The sequence below is a fragment of the Anolis sagrei genome, chromosome 2, assembly GCF_037176765.1.
Source record: "Anolis sagrei isolate rAnoSag1 chromosome 2, rAnoSag1.mat, whole genome shotgun sequence".
Lineage (NCBI taxonomy): Eukaryota > Metazoa > Chordata > Lepidosauria > Squamata > Dactyloidae > Anolis > Anolis sagrei.
Genome location: NC_090022.1, coordinates 192994508 through 193007444, shown reverse-complemented (window position 1 = coordinate 193007444; position 12937 = coordinate 192994508). Strand labels below are relative to the sequence as shown.

The 12937-nt window shown below is 43.2% G+C and overlaps 1 protein-coding gene across 2 annotated transcripts in view; it reads right to left on the bottom strand.

Moving 5' to 3' along the window:
• LOC132767629 (leucine-rich repeat neuronal protein 1-like) overlaps positions 1-11909 on the bottom strand; it is a 49011-nt gene extending 37102 nt beyond the window's left edge. For both annotated transcript variants that reach the window (XM_060762791.2, XM_060762790.2), the window contains exon 1: positions 11702-11909. The gene's annotated coding sequence lies outside the window, so the exon portion shown is untranslated. The remainder of the gene's footprint in view (positions 1-11701) is intronic.
• Between the last annotated feature and the right edge of the window lie 1028 nt (positions 11910-12937).

Genomic DNA, 12937 nt, shown 5'->3' with positions numbered 1-12937 from the left:
TTGGCCCACCCATTATGTTCTATTTTTCATTGTGTTATTTTGCACTGTTTCATTTTATCTTGTTACTTTATGTATTTTATTGTGATGTAATTTTTCGTTGTTTTCAATTTTATTTTGCTGTATTGTATTTTTAAGCTTGTCCTCATGTTAGGTGCCCCGAGTCCCCTTTGGGGAGATGGTGGTGGGGTATAAATAAAGATTATTATTATTATTATTATTATTATTATTAAAAAATAGTGTTCATAAATAGTGTTTAGGCATCCAGAGAAATAAAAGGAGTAGGTAGGAACAAAAAAAAACCCAGCAAATATGAGAGTTCTAGGTGTGCAAATGATTTTCAGTGTCCTCCTCTCTTCAGTCCTATAAATTTGGAGGCTGAAGGACAAAAATATTGGGAGGCATAATTCTTATTTGGAGGGCAATTGCTCCATTCTCTACCTGCTTATAGCAACACTTCGTGCCTCTCCCCCATTCTGGGTGAGCTCTTAAGGCAAGGCAAGCCAAAATGCAGTCCTGCAGATTTATCCAAATAATCATTCCCAGCATCCCTCCCCATATTATGTTGGCCCAGTCTGGTGATGGGAATGTAGTCTGGTTACAATGGGAGAGGTTCAGTTTGCCCACCATTGTGTTGTATTTTACCAAGGGTCATATTCTGACTCAATGTGTTTGACTCAGCGCAGTGACCTCATCATGGCAAGGCTAAGCCAATGCCCTTAGACCAGTGGTTCCCAATGTTTGGTCCTCCAGGTGTTTTGGACTTAAACTTCAAGAAATCCCAACCAGCTTACCAACTGTTATGAATTATGGGAGCTGGAGCCCAAAACACCCGGAGGACCAAACATTGGGAACCACTGTCTTAGGCGAGACATTTTCTTGAAACACTAAAAGCGTTCTCCTACCTCGTACGTTTGGCCTGTATTTTGGGTTATGTTTAGAACAGATGGAGTACATAATGGAAAAAATACTTAATATACATTATTTCATTTTTTGCATACTGTATGCACATCTTCAAGAACAACAGTGAGGAAACACAAAACCTTTAGTCCAGGGTCTTCTATAACCTAAGGTTTGCCCAAGACATGTGGCTGTCTGAGGCAAAATAGATAAAATACTGTCACTCCACTGTTCCATGTAGAGCAGTGGTTCTCAACCTGTGGGTCCCAGGTGTTTTGGCCTACAACTCCCAGAAATCCCAGCCAGTTTACCAGCTGTTAGGATTTCTGGGAGTTGAAGTCCAAAACATCTGGGGACCCACAAGTCGAGAACCACTGATGTAGAGGAAACACCCTGAGCAATAGCTGAATCCCAACAGCAATGCCAGATTCTGGTGATGGGATAGGACAGGCCACCATGCCGGAGAGAAGCCAGGGCTGCTTGTGGAGAGGAAGGTTGAAGAACAGTTTGCCTGACACTCATAGCTTACTCTTTTGCTCCCACCCTTTGTTTATCATACTCCATTGGTCTTGCAAGAATTACAATGTGCTTCTAAGCTCAATTCAAGGTTTTGGTATTGACTTAAACAAGCATATCTGGAAGACTACCTCTTCCCATATCGGATCTCCACAAATCTGAGATCTTCAGAGGAGTGAAGAACATACAAAAGGAAAAATTGGCTAACAAATTAATAGCATGTGCACAAATTGTTTTAGTGAGGGGTTGGAAAGATAAAACAAAACAGACATCGACTAATTATGTTAAATGTGGAAATAACAAATTGCAAATGGAATAATACAGATAAAATTGAAAAAGTTACAATAATTAAGAGGATGTGGGAACCAGTTAGGAATTGTTTAGAGAATTTGCTAAGCTGTGGAGTAAAAAAAAATTAAGACTGAGATTGATATTTCAAATGTAACTTCTGTAGTTTGCTGTATAAATTGCATATATAAGGAGGGGAGGGTGGGAGTAGGATAAAACAACAATAAAAAAGAGATCTTTGGAGGAGGCTCTTTTTCATGTCAGGAATATTTAAGCTTTCTGAAAGGAGGAAGCCATAAAAATGAACACAATCTGGCTACCAGTATTAAAAAAACTCTAAAATCCGGACAGTAAATAAAAAGCAACACTCAAAAAGCAAGGGGAATTCCAGACAAGAATGAATCAGGACTAGCTAACCCCTCCCAACAACGGAACACCCCCCCCCCCACGTAGTAACCAGCCAGGCTTTAAAGCTGCAAGGCCATTCAGTGCTAGTCAAGCTGTCCAATTGCAACATTCACACTTGCCTCAAACAGACAAGAGTTCTTTCTCCCACCCTGGCTATTATTCCACAGATATGTAAACCCCAATTGCCTAGTTTCCAACAGACCTCACAACTTCTGAGAAAGCCTGCCATAGATGTGGGTGAAACATCAGGAGAGAATGCATCTGGAATATGGCCATACAGCCTGGAAAACTCACAGCAACCCTTTTGCAATTGCTGTTTTACAACTGTTGTCTAGGATCGTTTTTAAACTGCTTTTGGGATTTTTAATGAGAATTTTAATGTGTTTTAAAGATGTTTTTATATTGTATTGTTTATTTGTTAATCAGCTTGGGAGCTTTTATGGGCTGGAGGGCTATACAGAAATACTATAGATAGTATTCAAGGGGACTAATAAAAGACAGAAAACAACAATAAAAACACATCTATAGTCAGCCATTTGTATTCAATCACCCACTGTTTGAAAATATTTCCAAATTTTTTTTACCAAAAAGCAAACCTTGATTTTACTATTGTGAATAAGGGATGCCATTTTACTACATCACTTTACATAATGTGACTTGGGCATTCACAGATTTTGTTATCCATGGCGGGAGACCAAACTCTAGTGGATATCATGCAAATGTTGAGATTAAAATAGTAATACACTAACAACAGAATTAAAACAATTCAAAATATTTCTATAAAACAATGAAATCCATAGAACATTTGAACCAAATGGTCCCTAAATTGCAATTGGCTTCTGTATAGACAGATGTATGAAATTTAAAGAACAACTTAGAACCTTGGGTTTCCAGATTGCGAAAACATGGTTTGATGTGGCAAAGCTCCAGAAACGGATAGGACTATCTCATATATATACCAAAATCTACTGATTTGACACTTAGAAGAGGAAGTAGTAAAAGACTTGAAAGTTAGGGTTAGGGTTTGGGAAAAGACATAGAAAAGAAGAATGAAATACACGGCATGCCAGAAACTAAAGGAAAATGTCTGCAAAATGGATCTAGGTTGGTATCTCCCTCCAGAGCAGTGTTTCTCAACCTCGGGATTGGGACCCCTGGGGGGGTTGTGAGGGGGGTGTCAGAGGAGTTGGCAAAGACCATCAGAAAACACAGTATTTTTATTTATTTTGTTGGTCATGAATGGTCTTTGATTGTAGGTGAACTATAAATTCCAGCAACAACAATTCCCAAATGTCAAGGTCTATTTTTCCCAAACTCCACCAGTGTTCACATTTGGACATACTGAGTATTTGTGCCAAGTTTGGCCCAGATCCATCATTGTTTCACAGTGCTCTCTGGATGTAGGTGAACTACAACTCCAAAACTCAAGGTCAATGCCCACCAAACCCTTTTCACTATTTTTTGTTGGTCATGGGAGTTCTGTGTTCCAAGTCTGGTTCAATTTCATTGTTGGTTCAGAATGCTCTTTGATTGTAGGTTAGCTATAAACCCCAACAACTACAACTCCCAAATGTCAAAATCGATCCCTCCTACCCCACCAGTATTCACATTTGGATGTATTGGGTATTTGTGCCAAATTTGTTCCAGTGAATGAAAATACATCCTGCATACCGGATATTTACATTATGATTCATAGCATTAGCAAAATTACAGTTATGAAGTAGCAACGAAAATAATTTTAAGGTTGGGGGTCACAGCAACATGAGGAACTGTATTAAGGGATTGTGGCACTAGGAAGGTTGAGAAACACTGTTCCAGAGAGATTAGCGAAGGTGTACAACTGCACCGACAAATGTTGGAAATGTGGGAAAGAAAAAGGCACCTTTCACCACATGTAGTGGACACGCAACAAAGTAAAAGACTATTGGAAACAGATTCAGGTATATTACAAAAAGATGTTAAACATTTATTTTGTCAATTGGGAGTTGTAGTTGCTGGGATTTATAATTCACCTACAACCAAAGAGCATTCTGAACTCCACCAACGATGGAATTGAACCAAACTAGGCACACAGGACTCCCATGACCAACAGAAAATACTGGAAGGGTTTTGTGGCCATTGACCTTGAGTTTTGGAGTTGTAGTTCATCTACATCCAGAGAGCACTATGGACTCAAACAATGATGGATCTGGACCAAACTTGGCACAAATACTCAATATGCCCAAATGTGAACACTGGTGGTGTTTGAGGAAAATAGACCTTGACATTTGGGAGTTGTAGTTTCTGGGATTTATAGTTCACCTGCAATCAAAGAGCATTCTGAACCTCACCAATGATAGAATTTGGCCAAATTTCTCATACAGAACTCCCATTACCAATAGAAAATTCTGTTTTCTGGTGGTCTTTGGCGACCCCTCTGGCACCCCCTCGTGACCTCCCCAGGGGTCCCGACCCCCAGGTTAAGAAACGCTGCCTTAAAGAAAAGATATTATGTGAGAAATATTGAAAATACTGGAAAATACTGCAATGTATGCAACAAACAACTGTATGTCTATTTTAGTAAATAAATAAATATTAAAATAAAATAAAATTCTATAAAACAAAAATTTAAAAATGGTACAAGTGTTTTTCAACGCATTATTACTGTCATTTTCATTGCCACAGTATTTCCTGCCTAAAGCAGTCACTTGACATTTTGTCTAATGGTAGGGCTGGCTTAGCTTTTAGCTCTCCCCCCATTCTCTGTGCCTTTGGCTGCAAATTCAAGGCTCTTATTTTCTGAGGCAGTTGCTGGGCTGCTTGGTCTTTGAATGCTATGGTTGGCTGTGGGTTTTCTTTTAAGCTATTATACTGTGGGTGTTGTCCTTTTTTTAAAAAAAGGACCCCTACGTTCATTGTCGTGAGCACTTGGCCTGGAACAGCAAGTGACAAGTAGTATAATAAATGGATATAAATGGTACAGTACAGAAAGAAAAGCACTGTGGATAACGGATGGAGAGGATCAATGGACTCCGTTCTGTAGGGAGAGGAATCAATGCATAATAACAATAGATGGAGACTGATGCTACATTGTTTTCAGGAGCAATTAGCAGTCATCATCAAATAACTATTGGCAACAGAGGGCACCTTGAGAAATATGTCATTCTGCAGTGAGTCAAGATCATTTCAACCAAATCCTTCCTTGTTTGATGCTTATCCAATGTGTCTCTAGCAACAAGGACTTATTTGTATAGTGGGGAGGACTCTTTTGTGCCCCCTTTTAACTCCGGTATTTGGTACCCACATTGATTCCCTCTCATTGACCCCTAGGTGGCCCCAGGGAGCATTGATCGCCCTTTCCTATCAATTTCAGTGTTAAACCTTTCTTCCACCGAAGCATCGCACCACATGGCTCTGGTTCTTTCAACTTTTTCCCTTCTTGTGTTTGGATTTCAAGATTACTTCCTGCCTGGATCCTCTCTTACCGCCTTCTTTCCTTCCTGATTTTTTCGTAATCATTTGGTTTCTCTTATGGGACAAACGTAAACATACTATTTTTTTTTTGTCGTGTCGGGAGCAACTTGAGAAACTGCAAGTCGCTTCTGGTGTGAGAGAATTGGCCGTCTGCAAGGACGTTGCCCAGGGGACACCCGGATGATTGGATGTTTTATCATCCTTGTGAGAGGCTTCTCTCATGTCCCCGCATGAGGAGCTGGAGCTGATAGAGGGAGCTCACCCGCCTCTCCCTGGATTCGAACCTGCGACCTGTCGGTCTTCAGTCCTGCCGGCACAGGGGTTTAACCCACTGCGCCACCCAGGGCTCCATTAAACATGCTATGAAAGTGTATGTGTTGCTTGTTGTGTGCGCATGCATTTGTGGAGACATCCCATAAAATATCCAAAGGGAAGCTCTGTTGTGTTAGATGCAGGGGGATGAAAAAAGGGGGGACATCGGGGAAAATGTGACAAACGTAGGGGGAGAGGGATTGGATGTGCTGTTAAAGAAAACTCATAAAGGGATGGTTGTCTAGAAGAACCCACCACTGATGGATATACCATCTCTAGGCAGCTGGTGGCATTGATATCAATGGGGTGGTCAGGATGCTTTGGTGTTTAGAATGAACTGTAAAGTAGCTTTCCAATGTACTGAATCTATTGAAGGAGGGAGATTTTTGATGCCTTGTATAATTCATTGAAAGTTAAGACTCAGATCCAAGTTCTTCTCCACTTCATCCCACAGGACTAGGCCTCCTCACATAGGGTTTCCCAGAGAGTTAATGGGGTTCAAGGCTGGGGTGATGTTAGGAGTGTTGAGTTAGGGGATCTTACTACAGGCAGTCCCATGTTACCAACAAGTTATGTTCTGTAGGTTTGTTCTTAAGAGGAATTTGTATCTAAGTCAGAACAGGTGCATTTTTAAGTGCAACTACAGCCATATACCATATATACTCGAGTATAAGCCGACTCGAATATAAGCTAAGGCACCTAATTTTACCACAAAACACTGGGAAGACATATTGACTCGAGTATAAGCCGAGGGTGGAAAATGCAGCAGCTACTGGTAAATTTGCAAATAAAAATAGATACCAATAAAATTGCATTAATTGAGGCATCAGTAGATTAAATGTTTTTGAATATTTACAAAAAACTGTAATTTAAACTGCCCAACTCTGATTAAACCATTATTCTAACCTTCTTCAATGTAAATGTGCTTACGTATCCTTCAAATAAAGAGAGTAAAATAATAAATGTAATAATAATAATAGAGTAAAATAATGGAAATGTAATAATAACAGTGATAATATCGTAAAATAATAAATGTAATAATGACAATAATAAATAGGGTAAAATAATAAATGTAATAATAATAATAATAAAGTAAAATTATAAATGTAATAAAATAAAAACAATAACAGAGGAAAATAATAAATAACCTTGACTTGAGTATAAGTCGAGGGGGACTTTTTCAGCCTAAAAAAAGGGCTGAAAAACTAGACTTATACTCGAGTATATACAGTATGTATTGCACTAACTGACTTGGCCCTGCCAGCCCTAACTTATCACCTGGCTCTTGCACTTTTCTATCAGCCCTGTCCTTGCACTTGTATTGCACAAGCTCTTGCCTCGCCCCTTAGTTCTGAAATGTCTACTATGCTCGGCTACTGGTTGTTGTATGATGATTTCGGTTTTTATGATGTTTTGTATATGTGTTTTTATTGTGTTATATTTTAACTTTGTTTGACTTGGCATGGTCCCCATGTAAGCCGCCCCAAGTCCCTTCAGGGAGATGGAGGCGGGATACAAAAATAAAGTTGTTGTTGTCATTATATACATAAACATATATAGGGCCCTCTGGTAGCGCAATGGGTTAAACTGCTGAGCTGTTGAACTTGCTGACCAAAAGGTCAGTGGTTCAAATCCAGGGAGCGGGGTGAGCTCCCACTGTTAGCCCCAGCTTCTGCCAACCTAGCAGTTCGAAAACATGCAAATGTAAGTAGATCAATAGGAACTGCTCCGGTGGGAAGGTAACATAGCTCCATGCAGTCATGCCGGCCACATGACCCTGAAGGTGTCTACAGACAACCCTGGCTCTTCGGCTTAGAAATGGAGATGAGCATCCGCCCCTCCCAGGGTCAGACAATGTCGGGGAAACCCTTACCTTTTTGAACATATATACAAAAGCTTTGGATAGCAAAGGGATGGGTTAACACCCCTGTGCTTTTGTTTTACTGTTGGCGCCCCTTTTCAGAAGATTTCAACTCACTTTCTGTCTCTGTGGCAATTGGATTTTGAATACACTGATTTGTTGTGGAAACAAGAATAGGTGAAAAAGCTTCAGTGGAGACACCTTTTCTCCATGATAACTCTTTCAGGAGTGAATTTTCCTTCTGAGGAGTAGATTCCTCTCACTTCCTGATGTCTCACCCCTGTTCTTAACTATGAGTCATTTGTAAGTCAGATGTTTGTTTGGGGTCTGCCTGTATTAGCTTGTAAAATGACTTATGAATGGGGAAGGAGCTCTGGGGTGCAATATGGTAAAGGCAGGGATCAGAAGTTCATATTGAGTCAACTCTCCCACGTGTCCTTCTCTTTCTTTTGGGCAGCCCTAATTTTCCAAGTGAAGTTAGTTGGATACCTAAGGCCAGCCGTACCTCAAGCATCTCTACTAATCCCTCACAGTAAAATAGAAGAAGAAACTGAGCCCAGAAACTTGCCAAACCATTCCTGACACCCCAGTTTAGCTGCAGTGTCACATAGACAGCTCCGGCTCCCACACATACCCCAGGCAATTTCTAAAAAAAATGATGACATTGGCCTCACCTACAGACACCAGAAACCACACACACGCACACACACACGCACATGTCCCTGGGGGTCAATGGCTATGAAGAAACTGGCCTTTAGCAAAGGACTGTTTTTGCCCTTCATGCCCTGAGCAGCATTTTCACGGTGTAGAATTAATCTTCCATCCTTTTACAAAATATCTATGGTATGATTAACGCATGAAGCAAAGGAAACAGGCAAAGACCAAATGATGCTATTAGGGGTGGTCAACCAATTACTGGACAAAGACTAGCAGAGGAAGTCCTATAATTAGCAAGAGTATGAAATCTACTTCAGGTAGCAAGATCTGGGGGTCATCAATGGGCACCAATTAGTTGTTATCTATCTATCTATCTATCTATCTATCTATCTATCTATCCATCCATCCATCCACCTATCCACCCAGAGTGGTGCAATGGGTTGAACCCTTGTGCTGGCAGGACTGAAGACTGACAAGTCACAGGTTCGAATCCAGGGAGAGCACGGATGAGCTCCCTCTGTCAGCTCCAGCTCTCCATGAGGGGCATGAGAGAAGCCTCCCACAAGGATGGTAAAACATCAAAACATCCAGGCATGCCCTGGGCAATGTCCTTGCAGACGGCCAATTCTCTCGCAGCAGAAGAGATTTGCAGTTTCTCAAGTCACTCCTCACACACACACACACACACACACACACACACAAACCTATCCACCTGTGGCAACATGTTTATTTTGCCTGTCTAATGCCAAAACAACCCCACTGGCTTTCATACAGGATTATGGAGACGGGCAGCATGATTTTCCCCTCTGCCTCAGCCAGCAAAGTGGCTTATGCCTTCCCTGACTACTAGGCATCTATGGAAAGAGTGGCTGGCTTCCATCCAGCAGAAATTCTCCCTTAGTGAGTGGACTAAAGAGTCTTGTCAATCAAGGACACTCCTTTGATAAAACTTCCTGCTTTCCTGGGAGCTCCAATACAACTTTGAATGCAGGTCCCAGCCATCCCAGCTGTGTTCTGCATTAATGGATAATGGGATTTACAAAGATAGCTGGATTATCCTTGCCTGAACAGCTTTCATACTTTTCTATTGTTCCTCCTGAGCAGGAAGGAGCACTGACAAACTATAACACGGAGCATCCTCACCACTAGCTATGCTACCTAAGATCTTCTGGAGAGGCCCTGCGCTCGGTCCCGCCACTTTCGCAGTCGCGTTGGGTGGGGATGAGAGACAGGGCCTTTTTTGTGGTGCCCCCCCAGCTATGGAACTTGCTTCCGAATGAAGTTAGATCTGCCCCCTCCCTCTTTAGGAAGCAAGTGAAATCCTGGTTGTGGAGAGGCATTTGCAGAGTGATGGCTGAGATCATAAATTGACTAAAGTTATTGACCACAATGTGCGGACTGAGTTGGATGTTGTTTTTATTTTGGTGAATGGTTTATATGCATTTTATCTTATATGTATTTTTAACCTGTTGTTTATGTATGATGTTTTAAAAGGTTATTAGGGGAGCATACTACTCCTCTGTTGCGCCAGCTCCACTGGCTGCCAGTTTACTACCGGGCACAATTCAAAGTGCTGGCGTTAGCCTATAAAGCCCTGAACGGTTCTGGCCCTACTTACCTCTCCGAAAGCATCTCCTCCTATGAACCGGCTAGGACACTAAGATCATCTGGGGAGGCCCTGCTCTCTGTCCCGCCTGCATCATAGGCGCGCTTGGTGGGGACGAGAGACAGGGCCTTCTCAGTGGTGGCCCCTCAGCTGTGGAACGCCCTGCCTGCAGATATCAGATCAGCCTCCTCCCTGCTGGCTTTTCGGAGGAAAGTGAAGACCTGGCTGTTCGAACAAGCATTTGATTAAACAGTGTAATTGAACATAGGAATACGGAATAATGGATGATGAGACTGGATTCTGATTTTACTGTTGAGGTGCTAATGGTTGTTATACGGATGTTTAATGATTTATGATACAATTGTTTTTAATTGCCCTATACTTGTCTCATGATGTTTTGTATTGATGTTGTTCACTGCTTTGAGTCGTCTGAGGGCTGAGAAAAGCGGTATATACATAAATAAAGTAAGTAAGTAAGTATTATTGTTAGCATTGAATTCTTGGTGTTAGCTGGTCTGAGTCCCTCTACAGAGGTAGAGAAGATTGAGATACAAAAGTTTTAAATAAAGAAATAAAGAAATATAAAATAATTGACAGGATGTGCAGTCTAAAGACATCTGGAAAGCCAGACACTTTCCTCCCCTTTTTATTATCCCGGTACTTTCAAGCATGTACCATAAATTAAAAGAGTCCAGATTGCTATTTTTGTCATCCAAAAATACATTGCAGGAGGAATGCAGCGGCTTTATATGTGATGGCAGGAGACGTGTGTCAGTGCGTTTTGGTGCCATTCAGAAGCATTTCATCAGGAAAGCAGAGAGTAGCAATTATATCAAAGCCTGTGAAACACGCTATTGACAAAGCATGTTTGTGTGTACAAACTGTCGCCTTTCCAAATAGCAATGTTTTTGCCTGACATCTCAACATTGCAAGATAACGCTCTAGTTGTCTAAAGTCTCAGAGTTTCTGCCTACCTCATGGGCAGCCACGGATCCGGCACACTTTGGCTCCTGGCCCCAGTTCTGCAACTGCATTGACTCAGAGACACCCAAGGAGAGCTTTTGTCCTAGCTTTCCAGCTTCAGCCAAGCAGCAAACTATCTCAAGCAGCACTTACCCATGCAGCCTCTTTCTTTACTTCTTTCTTTCTTTCTTTTTGCATCAAGACAGGAGTCAAATCATTCCTGCCTGGTTCTGACTTCAACGGCTGAGTGCTTTTTTGCTGTCCTTGTAAGCAAAGCTGGAACTCCCATCTTTGTCCCCAAGGGATGGAGGGAAGTGATAGGCATGGGACTTTAGCAAAGGGAGAGCTACGGATGTCTACTCCTTCTTTCCCTTGGCTGCTTTTCTTTTGGATTGTTCTATCCTTGCGGACAGGGGAGTGAGGAAGAAGGTGGCGGTGGTGCGGTGGTGCAGCGCATCGGTGTTAGACCAAAGGGATGAATGGCTCTAATAATAATAATAATAATAATAATAATAATAATGATGAACCAAAAAGTCTCCTAGGCATAGTGGATGAGGCTGGGCTCCAGGATAAGGAATTAGGTCAGTCCAGAGGAGGACAGGAAAGCGAGGAAACTTTCCGCCTAGCTGCTTCCCTCTTCCTCTTCCTCCCTCCCTCTCTCCTGCATCCCGTCTCCCCCGGCAACCACATTCCTAGGCTAAGGATGAGTGGTACCCAATGGCTCCAGCCCTCTCACTCACCCGCCTTGCTTGGCTTCGCCTTGCCTGGGGATCCGAGCCGGGCTGGGGGCTTCTCCAACTCCTGGCTGCTGCCCACTGTCAGGCTCGGCTGACTGAAGTGCCAGATTGAAGAGGCAGGCTGAGATGGGAAGGAAGGAGGGAGGGAAAGAGAGCGGCGTGGGGGGCCGCCCACTAGAGGGAATGACGGGCAGCTCCTCCTGGCCAATGGGGAGGCGAGGGGTCGCCCAGATGGAGATCACCTCTCCGAGGGGTGGGCAAGGGACCGGGATGATGTCATGATGTATGGGGGGAGGGAGGCAAGGAGGGATGGTGCCGGTGGGATGATGCTGAAGATCTGAGTTCAGTCTCCTTCCTTCCTTCCTTCCTTCCTTCCTTTCTTCCTTCCTTCCTTCCTTCCTTCCTTCCTTCCTTCCTTCCTTCCTTCCTTCCTTCCTTCCTTCCTTCCTTCTCTCCCTCCCTCCCTCCCTCCCTCCCTCCCTCCCTCTCTCCCTTCCTTTCTTCTTTTCTCCCTTCCTTCCTTCTCGCCTTCCTTCCTTCCTTCCTTCTTTCCTTCCTTCCTTTGCTCCCTTCCTTCTTTCTCTCCCTCCCTCTCTCCCTCCCTCCGTTCCTCCCTCCCTCCCTTCTCTCCTTCCTTCCTTCACTCCCTCCCTTCTTTCTCTAGCTCCCTCCCTCCCTCTCTCCCTCCCTCCCTTCCTTCTCTCCTTCCTTCCTTCTTTCTTTCTTCCCCTTCCTTTCTCCCTTCCTTCGTTCTCTCCTTCCTTCTTTCTGTCCTTCCTTCCTTCCTCCCTTTGCTCCCTTCCCTCTCTCTCGCTCTCTCTCCCTCCCTCCGTTCCTCCCTCCCTTCTCTCCTTCCTTCCTTCTCTCCTTCCCTCTCTCCCTCCCATCTTTCTCTAGCTCTCTCCCTCCCATCCTTCCTTCCTTCTCTCCTTCCTTCCTTCTTCCCCTCTCTCTCTTTTATCTTTCTCTTTCTCCCTTTTCTCCCTTCCTTCCTTCCTTTCTCCCTCCCTTCCTTCTTTTCTCCCTTCCTTCCTTCCTTCCTTCCTTCCTTCCTTCCTTCCTTCCTTCCTCCCTTCTCTCTCTCTCATCCCCCCATTCCTCCCTCCCTTCTCTCCTTCCTTCCTTCCCTCCCTCCCTCCCTCCCATTTTTTCTCTAGCTCTCTCCCTCCCTTTCTCCCTCCCTCCCTCCCTTCCTTCTCTCCTTCCTTCCTTCCTTCTTTCGTTCCTTCCCCCACCCTC